The sequence below is a fragment of the Amblyomma maculatum genome, chromosome 5, assembly GCF_055883805.1.
Source record: "Amblyomma maculatum isolate TAMU_Amacu chromosome 5, ASM5588380v1, whole genome shotgun sequence".
Taxonomy (NCBI): domain Eukaryota; kingdom Metazoa; phylum Arthropoda; class Arachnida; order Ixodida; family Ixodidae; genus Amblyomma; species Amblyomma maculatum.
The window spans coordinates 46,342,889-46,357,382 of NC_139348.1; the positions used below are offsets into that span (position 1 = coordinate 46,342,889).

General features: G+C 44.7%; 1 pseudogene; it reads left to right on the top strand.

Annotated features, from left to right (window-relative positions):
* Positions 1-3,567: 3,567 nt before the first annotated feature.
* The window catches only part of LOC146188234 (uncharacterized), a 33,854-nt pseudogene continuing 22,927 nt past the window's right edge, over positions 3,568-14,494 (top strand).

The following is a 14,494-nucleotide window of genomic DNA, read 5'->3' on the forward strand; positions in this document are numbered from 1 at the left end:
AATTGCGGAGGTCGCATACAACAGCATGAATACAGCGCTCCTCCTTCCGCTTATGTGATAAGTCACCTGTAGAAAAAAACAAAGAAAGGTGTTTGAAATGTTCTGACGGGCAAAAAAAAACAAGATTACACCGAGCGCACGCCAATGTTTTTTTTTTTTTCATCTCACTTTCCGCATGCGATAAATAAAATGATCGCACGAGACAAACCAAAAATGTCGCCTAATGCAATGTACAGTTGAATGCGTAAGTCAGGACATTTAGCTCGGAGCAACACATGGTAGTGCTGTAAAAAACATAATTCTCGCCCATGAAGGTGACGATGCTCACAGTTTGTTTAGGTACAGCGATTAGTCAGCAGAGTGTCCCCTTGATGCCAAATGACTAAACGCATATACAAGTCATTTCACAAAATATATCTATTGAATTAGAAGACCGCTTTCTTCGGTATACACTGTCATACACTGTCAGCGGTATACTGCACCAAAGCACAGCCAGGAAGCGTTAATTAGTAAGCTCATTAGCTGATATTGAATGATCATCAATGTTATACCTTGAAAAGCGGAGTTTAAGCGTCTTCCAAATTTTTAATTATTGACTTGACGAAAAATGTATTAAATTAAAAGCTGCAGAATGGCTTGAAAAACAACCAGCTAACAACAAGGTGACATTTAAGCAGCTTTGTTTATTGCGCTTGCAGGTCTATATCTATCGCCCACTGCACTTGCAAAGACCCACTGTGTGGGTAACGCTGCTGGGAAAAGCAGACTTTGTTCTCTGAGGCGCGTCTGCGGACGGCGAAGTGTCACCTCTACCACGTGGTAGTTTTTTAACGCCAAACTCTTTCTACGCCCATGGTGAAAATCTAGCAATCGCGAGATGTGTCCACGAGACGTCGAAATAGCTTCTGATGTCGTCATGCTTCCCCTTTCGGCAAGTTAGGTCTTCATTCTAGAATGTCGAGGAGAGGAGTCCTGAGATTCCGATGTCACCGACGACGAAGAGACAGAAAAGAAATGAATTATAGCAAGTAGAAACACACACAATACAGAGGTAGAAGAGAATAAGGAGTTGATGCCGTTGCCATATGAGCTTTTAAAAGAAAAGTAGTAATTTTTAGTAGTGAGTAGTAATTTTAAGCAGTAGTACAAATTTTTGTCTGCATTTCGTGCCATTTTAAGACAGGTAAGCCGATTTACTCAGCGTAAACGGTAGCTTTTTAGTTTAGTCAGCTGCTTTTCAAAACCGTCTAGAGCACCGATATTGCCTCTTTTCCTGACACTTAACAAATCGAGTCACAGCCAGTAACCGAACCGTCAATCTTCCGCTCGCCAGCCTATTGTGCAAACCACTACTCCACGCCAATCCTGCCTGAAAACGTCTTTGTATCTCTAATCGTCTAACGCAGGAGGACGCTGAGGGAAAGGACAACAGTACCCGTAAGAAAAATAGATAAAAATGAAGGAAAAGGACCGTCGCAGAGTATAGCTTACGGAGAACAACGAGAGCGTCTAGAAATTGGCGAAAGCAAAATTCAAAACAATACAACGAAAGTGAATCTGCAAGACAGATGCGTTGCGCCATTTGGCGAGGTTGACATAAAACACCACAGAACAACAGTCTCGTGCGGCTCTCGCCTGGGAGCACGAAATGTGCCTCGAGGATCAATTTACCTTGATTTATACCTCAAAACGCGCGTCAGAAACGGCAAAGGCATGAGGAAACAAACATGTAGCAACATAATCGGCATCACTAGAAGAAACTCATTCGTGTTACTGCACCTAAATGAACTTACCTTTTTTTTTTCTCAGCTTCCTACACTCTTGTTGCTCACTGTGTTTACACACTGATACTCAGACAAATCTGGCAGTACATAGCCACTTTGCAGGACTAATGAAAAAAAAAAGTAAAGCCCGACGCCTATAGTTCCTTGATATCTTTATCGCGTGCGCTGAAACCGATTTTACATTGTAACTTGGCGATTGGATACGCCGTCTGAGGGCAAGCAGAATTAGTGATAATGCGTGTGTTTAGACAATGTCCGTTTGCTCGACAGCACTGTAAAGGTGACGAATCACAACGAAGGCGCTCTGCTCCCGAACGCTCTTTCGAAATACAGTTAACTTCGACACCGTTCGCTCGTAGTTCTGCAAATCCAAGAAACGAATATCTTTATCTTGATCGGCAAACAACGTTTTTTTCAAGTTAAGTCTTTTTATTTATTCTTCAGCTCATCAGGTTTGAAGGGTGCAGGCGCGCCAAGACAGCTATATGAGAATCATTGGCTTCACGGCAACAACTACTACGGTACGGTAAATTTAGTCCTCTATATCCCATAGTGCCAATTAGGCTTTCTTCTTTCACAGCCCCCCTCCCCCCCCCCCCCCCCCCCCCGTTTTGACCAACCTGTATGAGCATATCACTAGCCGGTAGTAAATTGAGAAGAAAAAATGAGATCATGTATCTTTGCCATGTGACGACAGGTGGGGAAGCAATCGTTTTTCAAGTTATTTCACACCTTCTGTTCTCTTCAGTTTCATAGTTGTTGCGGTTCCTTACAGCAAAAAAGTTTAGGAACCCTTGCTCTTCGACAAAGACAACTATACCTCCATTAACGAAGAACTAGCAAACGTTTGCAACATGTTTTTACATGGGCTTTCGCAAAGAGCGACGTTGAAACTAACTGTTTTGGCTTCTAAACTCTGTGTAAAAACAAGACGCGTAGTTTAATGCAAACTAACATCCCCGGCATTACCGTTACTGAGAAATCGCAGTTTCTATGGTTAAACCTAACGCTTAAATGCGTTAACAACAAAAACGTACATTTCCGACCTACAGAGTGTGCAGATTCTCCTAGCCCTATAGAAGAAATATCACAACGCAGAAAAGAATTACGAATCTTCCAAAGAAAACGAAACGTCCGTTTTACGCTTCGGCTATTCCTAACATGCAACTTACTAACCCCAAGTAGTCCTGGAAGACTATTAAGCCAAAACCCACCAGGAGCTTATCATTGCAAGATGACCATGACATTCCCATATCTGAGCAAGAATTTTTCGAACGTCCTGTACATTATGTTCTCCTCAGCATTCACCTCAAAACCTGAAAGTGAACTGCCAAAGGTATTTCAACATCAACATCTGTAATGTTGATGTTGGAATAAATAAATGAAATGCAACTATTTCCTTCTCCGACGACTCCACCAAGCCTAAAATACCATTTGACGCTATAGTAGGATACCGGTCAAGAAAAGAGCGGCATCCAGCTGTCAAAGGACCTCCCTCCAACCAAAAGCTGCTGAGCAATACCGTGACGTCACAGCCGACCGCCTTGTATCTACGCGTAGCGTTTGGAGCGTGGTTTCTTCGAGTCAGTCCGAGCTGGCAAATAGTTTATAAATTCCTCCTGAGTCCAGCAAAAATACACACCTTTACTCAATTCGATCGACAGTCGTTTGCTCATCAGAGTAAAGCAGGTAAAATAACAAATTCTGATGGTAACTTTCAACACTGTCGAGTTTTCACGAAACCGCTTCGTTGTTCTGTGCTTGACTGTATCTCTTTTCCGCCATGGAGCCCTACGAGGTGACACCGCTGGTGACACCGACCAGCGCCTGCACTGACGAACGGGACCAACAACCGGAGGCTGCCGTTTTGGTAAAAGTCCGCGAGCCCGTGAGCGCGGAAGAACAGTTTTTCTGATCGTATTTTTTTCTTTTTCCATGTGTACCACGATGTCACAGATTTGGAGCGATGCCACTCCGGAGGGTCCTTTGATAGCTGTTTGCCGCTTTTTTCTTGACCTGTATCCGACTGTAGCGACATCGCTAAACTAATCGATTCATTGAAGATAACTTCGTCAACAGGCATAGACGGCATTTTTTACAAAATACTGGTAAGCAAGCTACTAGTGTCCTATTATCTCACAGTTTTCCGCACTCATCCTCATCTCATATCATTCCATACGACTGGAAAGTCGAGAATGTCATTCCAGTTCCCGAAGAAAGGTAACACATTCTGTACTAGCAGCTACCGCCCCCCATCCCTCACAAACGTCCGTTCGAAATTAATGGAACGTATTGTATACTCTCACATCGTAAAAGTTTCTTAAAACGTTTTCCACCGTAGCCTACACTATTTCCGCGCGGAATTTTTGTGTGACACCCAGCTTGCCCTCTTAATTAACGAAATAGGCTCCAGCCTCGATATTATTCTGCCTGATGCCTTATTCTTGGATTTTAAAAAAATTGATGACGTACCCAACGAACAACAATTTAGTTTTGAATTGGATACGGGACTTTATAACCAACCGTCACCAATTCGTGCACGCTAACAAGGGCTGTTCCCCTTTGTACCCCGTTACTTAAGGCGTGTCGCAAGGAGCTGTTCTCGGTGCTCTTCTATTAATATTCTATATTATTGCGTGGAGACTTAATGCATTTATACCATATATACAACACAGCTGCAACTGGCATAGCAGCGACCAGCACCACGAAACAGTTTCATTTCGTCGCCATCTACCTTCATCCCTTCCGCAAGGCAAGGGAGGAAAACACTTCACTTTTTCTTAACGTGACCCCCGGCGGTGCAAGCGCCATGCCGGCGTCAAACTCGCTAAGAAGGCATGAATTCGTATGGCTTAACGTAGGAAACATGTACTGTGTCAGTGGCGGGGCGGAAGGAGAGGACCTAGGAACAAGATGGGCAAGTTCACACATCACATCGGTGGCTTTGCGCACCACAAGATAAGGGCCACTGTATGGGGACAGAAGTTTCTCTGAGAGGCCAAAGCGGCGTGCAGGGGATCATAGAAAAACCAGGGAGCCAAGATAATAGGAGACATGGCGATGCCGCCTATCGTAGGCACACATCTTGGATGTCTGAGTGATTAGGAGCCGGCTACGTGCTGCCTGGTGCGTTTCAGCGACTTGAGAAATGACCTCACGTGCGCAGGTGCAATAGCGAAGGCAGATGGGCGAGTTGGTACGACATTGTCGGAAAAAGCAGCGCACCATCACAAACACGAGGGAGGAAGAGCCAAGGCACAGCTCTGACTAACAACTCTGAATAAAACAATCAGTTGTAAGTGTTGGTCAGCCTAGTGTCTTGACCCTGCCTCCCTCGTGTTTGTACTGGTGCGCTGCTTTTTCCTTGACTGAGTAGGTGGTTATGGGGTGACCAGCAGGGGGGACCAGCGTGTCCAAAGGGAAGGCGGGGTTCCTGCCAAAGAGCACGAAGAAGGGTGAATAGCCAGTAGTGTCGTGCTTCGAAGAATTGTAGGCGATGGTGACATATGGTAACGCGAGGTCCCAGTCTTGTTGGTCAGGTGATACATACATGGATGACACGTCCATTAGTGTCTGGTAGAAGCGCCCGGTAAGGCCGTTGGTTTGGGTACGGTACGCGGTCGCGAGCTTATGTTTCGTATAAAATAAACGCAGGATGTCTTCAATAACTCGGGACAAAAGTAGCAACCGCAGTCTGTGATTAACTGGCGCGGAGTGCTGTGACGAAGAATGACGCCATGTAAAATAAATTCAGCGACATCTGTAGCGCAGCTGGTGGGTAAAGCCTGTGTGATGGCGTAATGTGTGGCGCAATTGGTTGCCACTGCAATCTGTTTATGACCTGACATGATGAGTACGTTGAGCAAATTACGGCGCGCAAAAAGAGCTAGACGACGATTTGAGAACGTGTTCCCTACTGCAGCATCTCCTCTAGGCGAATCAGCACCCAGATTTCAGCCGGACAGCGGCCATAGGGACTTGGAGGTGAAAGGCAACGGTGTTGTGGCGAACGGGAACTGTGACGAAGAATGACGCCATGTAAAATAAATTCAGCGACATCTGTAGCGCAGCTGGTGGGTAAAGCCTGTGTGATGGCGTAACGTGTGGCATAATTGGTTGCCACTGCAATCTGTTTATGACCTGACATGATGAGTACGTTGAGCAAATTACGGCGCGCAAAAAGAGCTAGACGACGATTTGAGAACGTGCTCCCTACTGCAGCATCTCCTCTAGACAATGCAGCACCCAGCTTTCAGCCGGGGAGCGGCCATAGGGACTTGGGGGTGAAAAGCAACGGTGTTGTGGCGAACGGGACTGACGGCGGTGTGCGGAGGGCGATCGGTTGATGTGGGAAGGCTCGGTATTAACGACAGTCCTGGAAAGGCCGTGACGAGGCGAGAAGGGACGGGAGTGTTCATCGTAGGTGGACGAGGACGGAAGGCGTAACCTTTGGTGGCTGGAATCATCGGTTTAGGTAATAATGGGCGATATAATCGACGCAGGAGCAAGCAAAACAAATATGCTTGTTATCAGATGTGCGCCAGTCGTCAGGATTACGTCGACGCGGGGTGACATGAACAGGTCGGTCAGGATAAACTGCGAACGCCGGCGGCAGTGGGCGGGTTGATGGCAGCAACGGAGTTGAGACCCAAGTTGTCGAGCTCTTGGCGAAAAACGACCTGAATTAGGGAGAGTCCGGGTGGCGACTGCAGGCAAAATGTGGCGGCAAGGTAGCGGGCGAGATTGCCTCGATTTCGCGTCGGACGATACGGGTCACATTTTCTGTCGATGTCGGCTTGTGTTGGCGGCAAATCTTGACCCGAAAATGTAGGAGCAATGTTAGAGAGGCGGGCAAATTACGGTGCAATGCGACGGCGTTTGGCGTATTCAAAACGACGGCATTTTTTTATTATGGTATCAACTGTGCCGCAGTCTTGGTACACAAACAAATTGAATGCATCGTCTGCTATGCCTCTTCAAGACGTGACCAACTTTATCGGATTCTGACAATTTGTCATCCACTTTGTTGCAAAGGGCGAGTACATCCTGCATGATTCGGTAGAGGTCTGGGCACGGGTCACGAGGGTTCTCTTCTCGGTAAGCTGTCGACCAAGAGGTTTTCCAAAGAGCTCAAGGAGCTTCTCTTTGCAAGTATCGGAAATTATCGAATGCTCTTCGTGAGTCTCGTACGAGGCTAGCGCCGTGCCATCGAGATAGAAAAGAACATTCGCCAGCATGAGTGTGGGGTCACAGCTGTTATATGTGATGACACGTGCGAACTTCCGTATTCATTCTTCCACGTCTGCAGTGTCCTTACAACTGAAACAGCCAGGATCCCGCCGGTGGATGAGGATGACTGATAGCAAGGCCTCCGCTGGTCTGGGACGGCATCCCGAGGCATCGTCTTGTAGGAAATCAGGCGGCCGCTGCGGAGTTCCGTCATTCGGAGGATGATGTCGGGATCAACGGCCGCACCTCCACTAAGATGTTGCGTGGAGACTTAATGTATTTATAGGATATTTAAAACACAGCCGCAACTGACAAAGAAGAGAGCAGCACCACGAAACAATTCCACTTCGTCATCATCTACCTTTGCCCCTTCCGCCGAGGCAAGAGAAGAAAACACTTCATCTTCTCTTAACAATATTAATTATCTCCTTACTAACATCTCAAATATCCCCTTATTTGCAGATAATTACGGGATATATCGCCCTGTCTGTAACACAACAGGTGTTAATGCAATGCAGTCCGACCTCCATAACATCAAACCGTAGTGGAAAAAAACGGCTCATGTCCTTTAATACTAAAAAAGAAGAAACAGCCCTTTTTTATTTTCTATCGCAGAGAGTCCCATACAATCCAAAAATACACCCTTTCCGTTTCTGACATCATATCTACAACTACGTACAAATACTTATCTGCCGATAGACCGATCATTTAACGAAACTGACCAACGAAGTTACCGCGTGGTCGGTTCTCTTTACGCGGTAACCTTCAATTACACTCTCCTGTAAAAATACTCTCATAATGCAGCCTCGTTTGAACAAAACTTGAATGCACATACGTTATCTGGGGCAACTATCCAGCTAAACACATTAACCTTCTAGACCTTCTAGAATCTGTGCAGAACCGTGCTCAAGTGTCATTTCGTCTGATTGCTTATATATCTCTAGTGTCATAGCTTCCCAATTTTCTTCATCGACGCAATGTCGCTCGCCTTTCTCTCTTGCATAAATTTTGCAGCGAATTCCTTCAAAACCTTACTATATTACAGCACACCGCCAATCCTGCCGCCTCAGCCATGCCAAGTTTGCGCTCACGCCTTCAGCCCGTTGATAAGCTTCGTTTTTTGCACAAATGCCCGAGGACAGCAATGAACTTCATGCTTCTACTGCTTTCACCCGAAATCACGGCTATTTGAAGCGTTTTATTGAAGAACTCATCTGCGCTCTATGCCCACCCCTTATGTAAAACCGCTTCGCAGGGCTGTTTGAAGTATTGAAAAAAAAAAGAAAAAAAAAAACTGGCGTGGAGAAACCAATTAAAAAAGTGCACACCAAGAGCCCAGAAGATTGAGACCTCCGCGCGCATAATCTGGATCTTTTTTTTTTTTTTTTGCCTTCCCGCTTCACTGGCCAGTCACCTCATTCTGAACGTTTTCTTTAGTGCTGATAATATTGAAGGCTGCGCAGATTTTTAAAAATTGTTTTCGTGCTTGTTAAAAAAAACATCTGAACCTATGTTTTTGTTATAACGCTAAAAGAAGGATGTTAGCAGGTAACCTGTCACTTTGTCGCATATGCAAGCATAGATGAAGAAGGCTGCAACACTAAAGGGTTGTGTGTAGAAGTAGAATCTTATCTCAAATTTTAACCCAGACATAATTTTATTAGAAGAAACTTGGCTTTTGCCAAATCAGCCATTTTTTCTAAAATATTTTAGAACTTTTAGATCAGATCGCACTAGCGGTCGGGGAGGCGGCTTGCTAACATTAATTTCGTCAAAAACATTTCATCGGGCGAAGGTGTCACACAAAGTTCTACGACAAAACTACGAACTGCTTGCAGTTGATATCGCAATTCCACAGTGGGCTCCTGTCACTATTGCAAATGTCTACTTCCCAACAGGTGTCCGTACAACAGATTGTTTAAGTGATTTATTGAGTCCAACCAACAGACTGATTATTGCTGGCGATTTTAGTTCACACCATGTTATTTGCGGTTACCGTTCAGCTATATGTGGGCAGCGGCTTTGTAACTAGATGCCTGTAAATGATGTGCGTTTCTGTAATAGTTCAGGCATAACCAACTCTCGAGCAGCTTCTAGGTCAGTAATTGATTTAACGTTAGCAACAAATGGATTATGGGTCTCATCATGGGCTACGGTGGATTGTGGTACATCTAGCGACCACTTCCCAGTTACGTTTAATATAGAATCTGCTCCCCTTAGAGTAATTTACCTGTGAACAAATATTTGTCAGCCATGAACACTTTAAAAAGTTAATGAATTCCTCTTTTTCCTCCATAGCATCATCTCAGCATTCTGAACGTGCTCAACAAGCACTTTCTTCTGTGTTAGATGCCACTGAGCGTTCAGTGTTCACTGTGAAATCGTCTGTCCCTAACAAAATGTGGTTCCGATGGTGGAACGAAGAATGTGAAAAAGCATTCCGTCGTAGAAAAGCTGCATGGAAGAGCCTTTCCCATAACCAGTGTCCCCAAAATTGGATAAACTATACATTTTATGAGGCTCCATTTAAAAAAACTATTCGTATAGCAAAGGATGAGTATAATGCTAATACGAAAATTTATATCTCTAATCCAATTAATTGGAAGACATTGTATAGGTTCATGGAACGCAACCAAAGTTCATCTCCAACACATGTAACCGAGTCAGAGGTGTTATCACCCAATGAAGCAAAAGCGAAACTTGAACAAATTGCGAACGGTCTTGCTATTCGCTTTCAAGCGCGAACGGTGGTTCCGTTACTTCGACCTGCGCCACGTGCTGGTTTCATTGCAGTTGAGCCATCGGAATTGCATTGTATAGCGGCTGCTCTCAAACCTGCAGCTCCTGGGTGTGATGGTATTACAGTCGCTATGCTGAAAGCTTTAGTGCAAGACCACAACTCGGAAGTGTTGATTATTGTAAATTTTTCCCTGGAAACTGCTTGGTTACCTGAAGACTGGAAAGTTGCTAAAATAATACTAATTCTCGAAGATCCGAAAAAAGGTTTTGATTTGGATAATATTAAGCCGATTTCTCTGACTTCAAATCTTGTGAAACTTATTGAATGCATAGTTTACCTGCGCCTCAAAAGCCATGCGATGACCCTGAATGCATTTAGTGATGCACAAATTGGGTTTCGTCAAGGGTGCTCGATTTGGACGGCTCATACAGATTTGGAGAGTAGAATAAGGTTAGCTATGAAGAAAAAAGAAGTGTCGGCATTGGTCACTTTGAATATCACCAAAGCATATGACAGCGTAGAATACTCTATACTGTTGAATAAGATAAACGAAATGAGGCCACCATTTTACATTTTTTCCATGGCTAAAAGAATTCTTAAGCAATAGGCAATTTTTCTGCACTAGAGGTTCCATAACTTCTAAAACTTATTACCAAACTAGAGGCGCGCCTCAGGGATCGGTGTTATCTACATTGCTATTTAATAAAATTAATGAGGGTATTCTTTTTCATTCAAATATAGAAGTGTACGTGTATGCGGATGATATCGCCTTTTTCTCTTGTGTACAAGATGTTCATTCTTTATACGAGATATTGCAAGCCTACTTGAATGCCTTTGAAGTTTGGCTGGGTAAAGTTAAATTAATTCATAACGTGAAGAAACCCTCAGTACTAGTTTTCCCACCGGCACGCCCTCTTTATATCTCCCTTGCGTATTGCGGTTCACAAATCCCACAGGTTGAATCCATAAAGTGCTCGGGTGTATCATACCACTCCCAGTTAGACTGGCGGCCTCATATCAAAAGTAATTGACTGAAAGGCGAGCGAGCCTTTGGTTGCCTGATTCAAATTAGCCATAAGAAATTCGGTATGCTTAGAGATACTCTTTTGTTTCTCTATAAAAAGTATTTAAGACCAATTCTGGATTTCGGCTGGGTTCTTTTCTCGGGCAGTCCTAAATACAAACTACGACCTTTGTTGCTACTAGAGAGGCGAGCTTTACGAATATGTTTGGGGTTGCCAAAAGTGGTTTCAAATGCAGTTCTTTATTTAGAGGCCCGTGTACGTGACTTCAACTCTCGATTTTAGCTCCTCCCTGTGCGAACCTTTTTAGGAGCACTGGAATTTCTGTCTGGAGTGGCTTCTCCCATTTTTATTACACACCATGCTCAGTTTCTAGATTATCATTGGCCGCAATATAAGCATCTACAATTTGTATTTACTCAGTCCTTGCTGTCCGAAATTGCAGTTTCGCTTATGTCAGTAAGACGTGTTGGCAATGTTCAAGCTACTTCCGCACTGTGCTTTGACCAGTCGTCGTCATCTAATGCAAAACACTTGACCAGCACTGTAATAAATCGGCACCGTGAAGATTATCTATTACAGTACCCCCGACACGTAGCTATTTTCACAGACGCCTCACAACGGAATGAAAAAGCAGCAATAGGGACTTTTTCCCAATCACTTGATTGGAGTTTTTCTCTACGGATCCCTGATTATACACCAATATTTACTGCTGAATGGCTTCCAATTGGTTTGGCCCTTCAAAATTTTCCCGGTAACGTTACTCAGGTAATCATACTCTCTGACTGCCCGTCACTCTTAGCAGCCTTAGAAAGCCCGCAAATGCGTCTTTTAAAACAAACCCTGATGTTTTTCCTTCCGTAACATTTCCAGGAAGTACGTTTTCAGTGGGTTCCGGGACACTGCGGCATCGCTTCTAATACAACGGCGAATTATTTAGCAAATTCAGCTCTCAATGGACCTGTCGCCGATGTTGTATCCAATAATATCTTGCTAAATATATCCTGTTTTGAACGGTTTCAAGTGTTAAACTCCTTGAGTCATGAGCCACTCCTTGCGGCTACGAATTTTAGCCATTTAAATTTCCATTCATGATGGAAAATAGCGCGAAAGTACACGAAGTACGGAAGGAAGTAAGACACGGACAAGCGCTAACTCGCAACTGCAGGGTTTATTGCTGAAGCACGCAATAAATACAGGTCACATGAAAAAAATAACAGAAAAAACAAACGGGAAGAGAAGAGAGAGAGAGGGAGAAGCAGCCTCCTAAATGGGAAGCTAGGTCATAACATAGACAGTGATACACAGTAACATGTGCCACTCATTGCTGGGGGGGAGGGGGGGGGGGGGGAGATACAGCTAAGTATAGATAAGTAAAGTTAATGTAAAGTAGAGTCTAAGAAATCAAATTCGCAATCTACCAAGTTAACCGACGGTTCGCTGACACACAAATTTTGACATTTTTTAATATAGTAAGCCTCCATAATTTCACGAACCAGCTTGTCACGATGTCTAAAAAGAACGGTGGCCATAGAAAAAAGCGGTGTGCACTTTTGATTCCCCTTATGGTTCTCTTTAATGCTACAAGCGCGGCAATGCTCCGGAAGATTACCCGACTGTTCTTTTAAAGAGTTGTGGTGTTCCCCTAGCCTAACGTTGAGACACCGCCCCGTTTGTCCTATGTAAACGCCTCCGCAAGACAAAGGCAACTTATACACCACGCCGATCCCACAGGGTACAAATGGCCAGCGGTGTTTAACGGAGCACCCACGCCTCTTTTTCTTGTCGCCGCCAGTTTCCTGTCGATTTCGAATATGAGAGCACAAACTGTTCAATTTTGTCGGTCCAGAAAAAACCACGGAAACACCATAGCGGCTTCCCACCTTCTTTAGTCCGTGTGCCATCCTATGGACATACGGCACGACCCCAACCTTTTGACGCTCCCGTGTAACAAGATTTGACTTATCCTTAATCCAATGCACCAGTTTTCCACAAGTCATCTTAATAACATGCATGGGATAGCCAGATTCCTTCAACCTGTTGACCTGTGCAAAGACGCTCTTTTGTAAGGAATGAATACAGGATTTTGTGATTGCTGCTTTGAGACAGGACGTCGCGATACCATTCTTAATAATTTTTGAATGTCCAGAGGAAAAACTAAGAAGTGCTTTAGCAGATCGGGGGCTGTAAGCCCAACAAACGTGATCCCGGCAAACGGACAGGGATAAGTCGAGGAACGGTAGTGCCAAATCTTTAGGCTGCTCAACGGTGAACTTCAGGCCTGAGCTGCAATCTATAAAAACCTTTAAAATGTCAGGAATGCTATGGTTTAGATCAGACTGAACAGTAAACACTAGGTAGCCGTCCACATATCTGCAAATATTATAAACCAATCCGACTGAATTACGAAGAATGTTCCTGTCCACCTGCGCGAGAAAAATATTGCTTAGTACGGGGGCAACGCAAGAACCAATACAAACACCAGTGCGTTGAATGTAGCAGCTACCTTCCCAACCGATAACTGTAGATGAAAGATAAAAGGACAGAATTTCCATGAATGAGTCTACAGACACACCGCAGCTGTTCACAAAGGCGTGTTCATCATTATCATTCATGATACAGCCCTTAACACTTTTCATTAACTCATCATGAGGCATAGAATAATACAAATCTTCGACATCAATGCTAAAAACACCACACTGCCCTGGGTTCTTGGTCCTCAGAAAGTCAACCAGCGCTTCCGAATTTGGGATGACGAATGGATCCAGCACGTTCAATGATGTCAGATGCTTCTGCAGGTAAAGGGCGACCGAGTGTTGCCAAGTGTGACGCTCAGAAACAATAGAACGGAAAGGCATGCCGGTTTTGTGGGACTTAGCTGTGAAAAACACCATCAACTGCCCAGCGTCTGCCTTCTTCACGGAGTTCGCCAGCTTTTCCAAGTTGTGGCTTCGGAGCAAGGAAATAGCGTTTTCTTGAACTCTCTTGCCCTTGAACACGATCCTTTTAAAGTTCTTCTGGATGGCATCGGCAGCCTTTTCCCCAAAAGTGCTATCTGGCATCACCACAAAACAACCCTCCTTGTCAGCGCATACTACTCTCAGATCATTCGAGACAAGGAAATAAACGAGAGAACTGGTGCTCTTTACCTTTCTTTGCCTGCCTTTCGTCTTCTCGAGGACGCCGACGCATTCTTCAACGCACCTAGGGCGAACATCAACGCGGGCGAGACGGGAGACAGACTTGGCTGCTGCCAACTTTTCGGCAGGCTTGCTTCCCATTTAGGAGGCTGCTTCTCTCTCTCTCTCTCTTCTCTTCCCGCCAGTCAATCAGGCCTACTGGCAACAAGATTGCCGGTTATTGTAATACTTCAAAAACTGTTGACTAAGTAAAATTGTAAGACGAGCGAAAGGAGCATTCCCCAAACAACTTGATTGCTACCGCTCAAGCGATGGGGCGCTCCCGGCCACGAGGTCGAACGCTCGAGGCCCTATGCAGAAACGCTGTAACTCGGACTAAACTTAGCACCGCACTGCAGTTGTGCAGTTGCACCGCAGAATGTGAAGTCTTTGAACTGATGTCTGAAGTTGTCGCTTCTGCAGTTTGTGACAACGTTGACTATCCAAGGTCCATTACCAGCGACTCAGAGGTCCTTAACGCGATTGTGCAAATAACTATAAGCCCTTTCTTCAAAAGTGTAAGCTATTAAATTGTGTTCA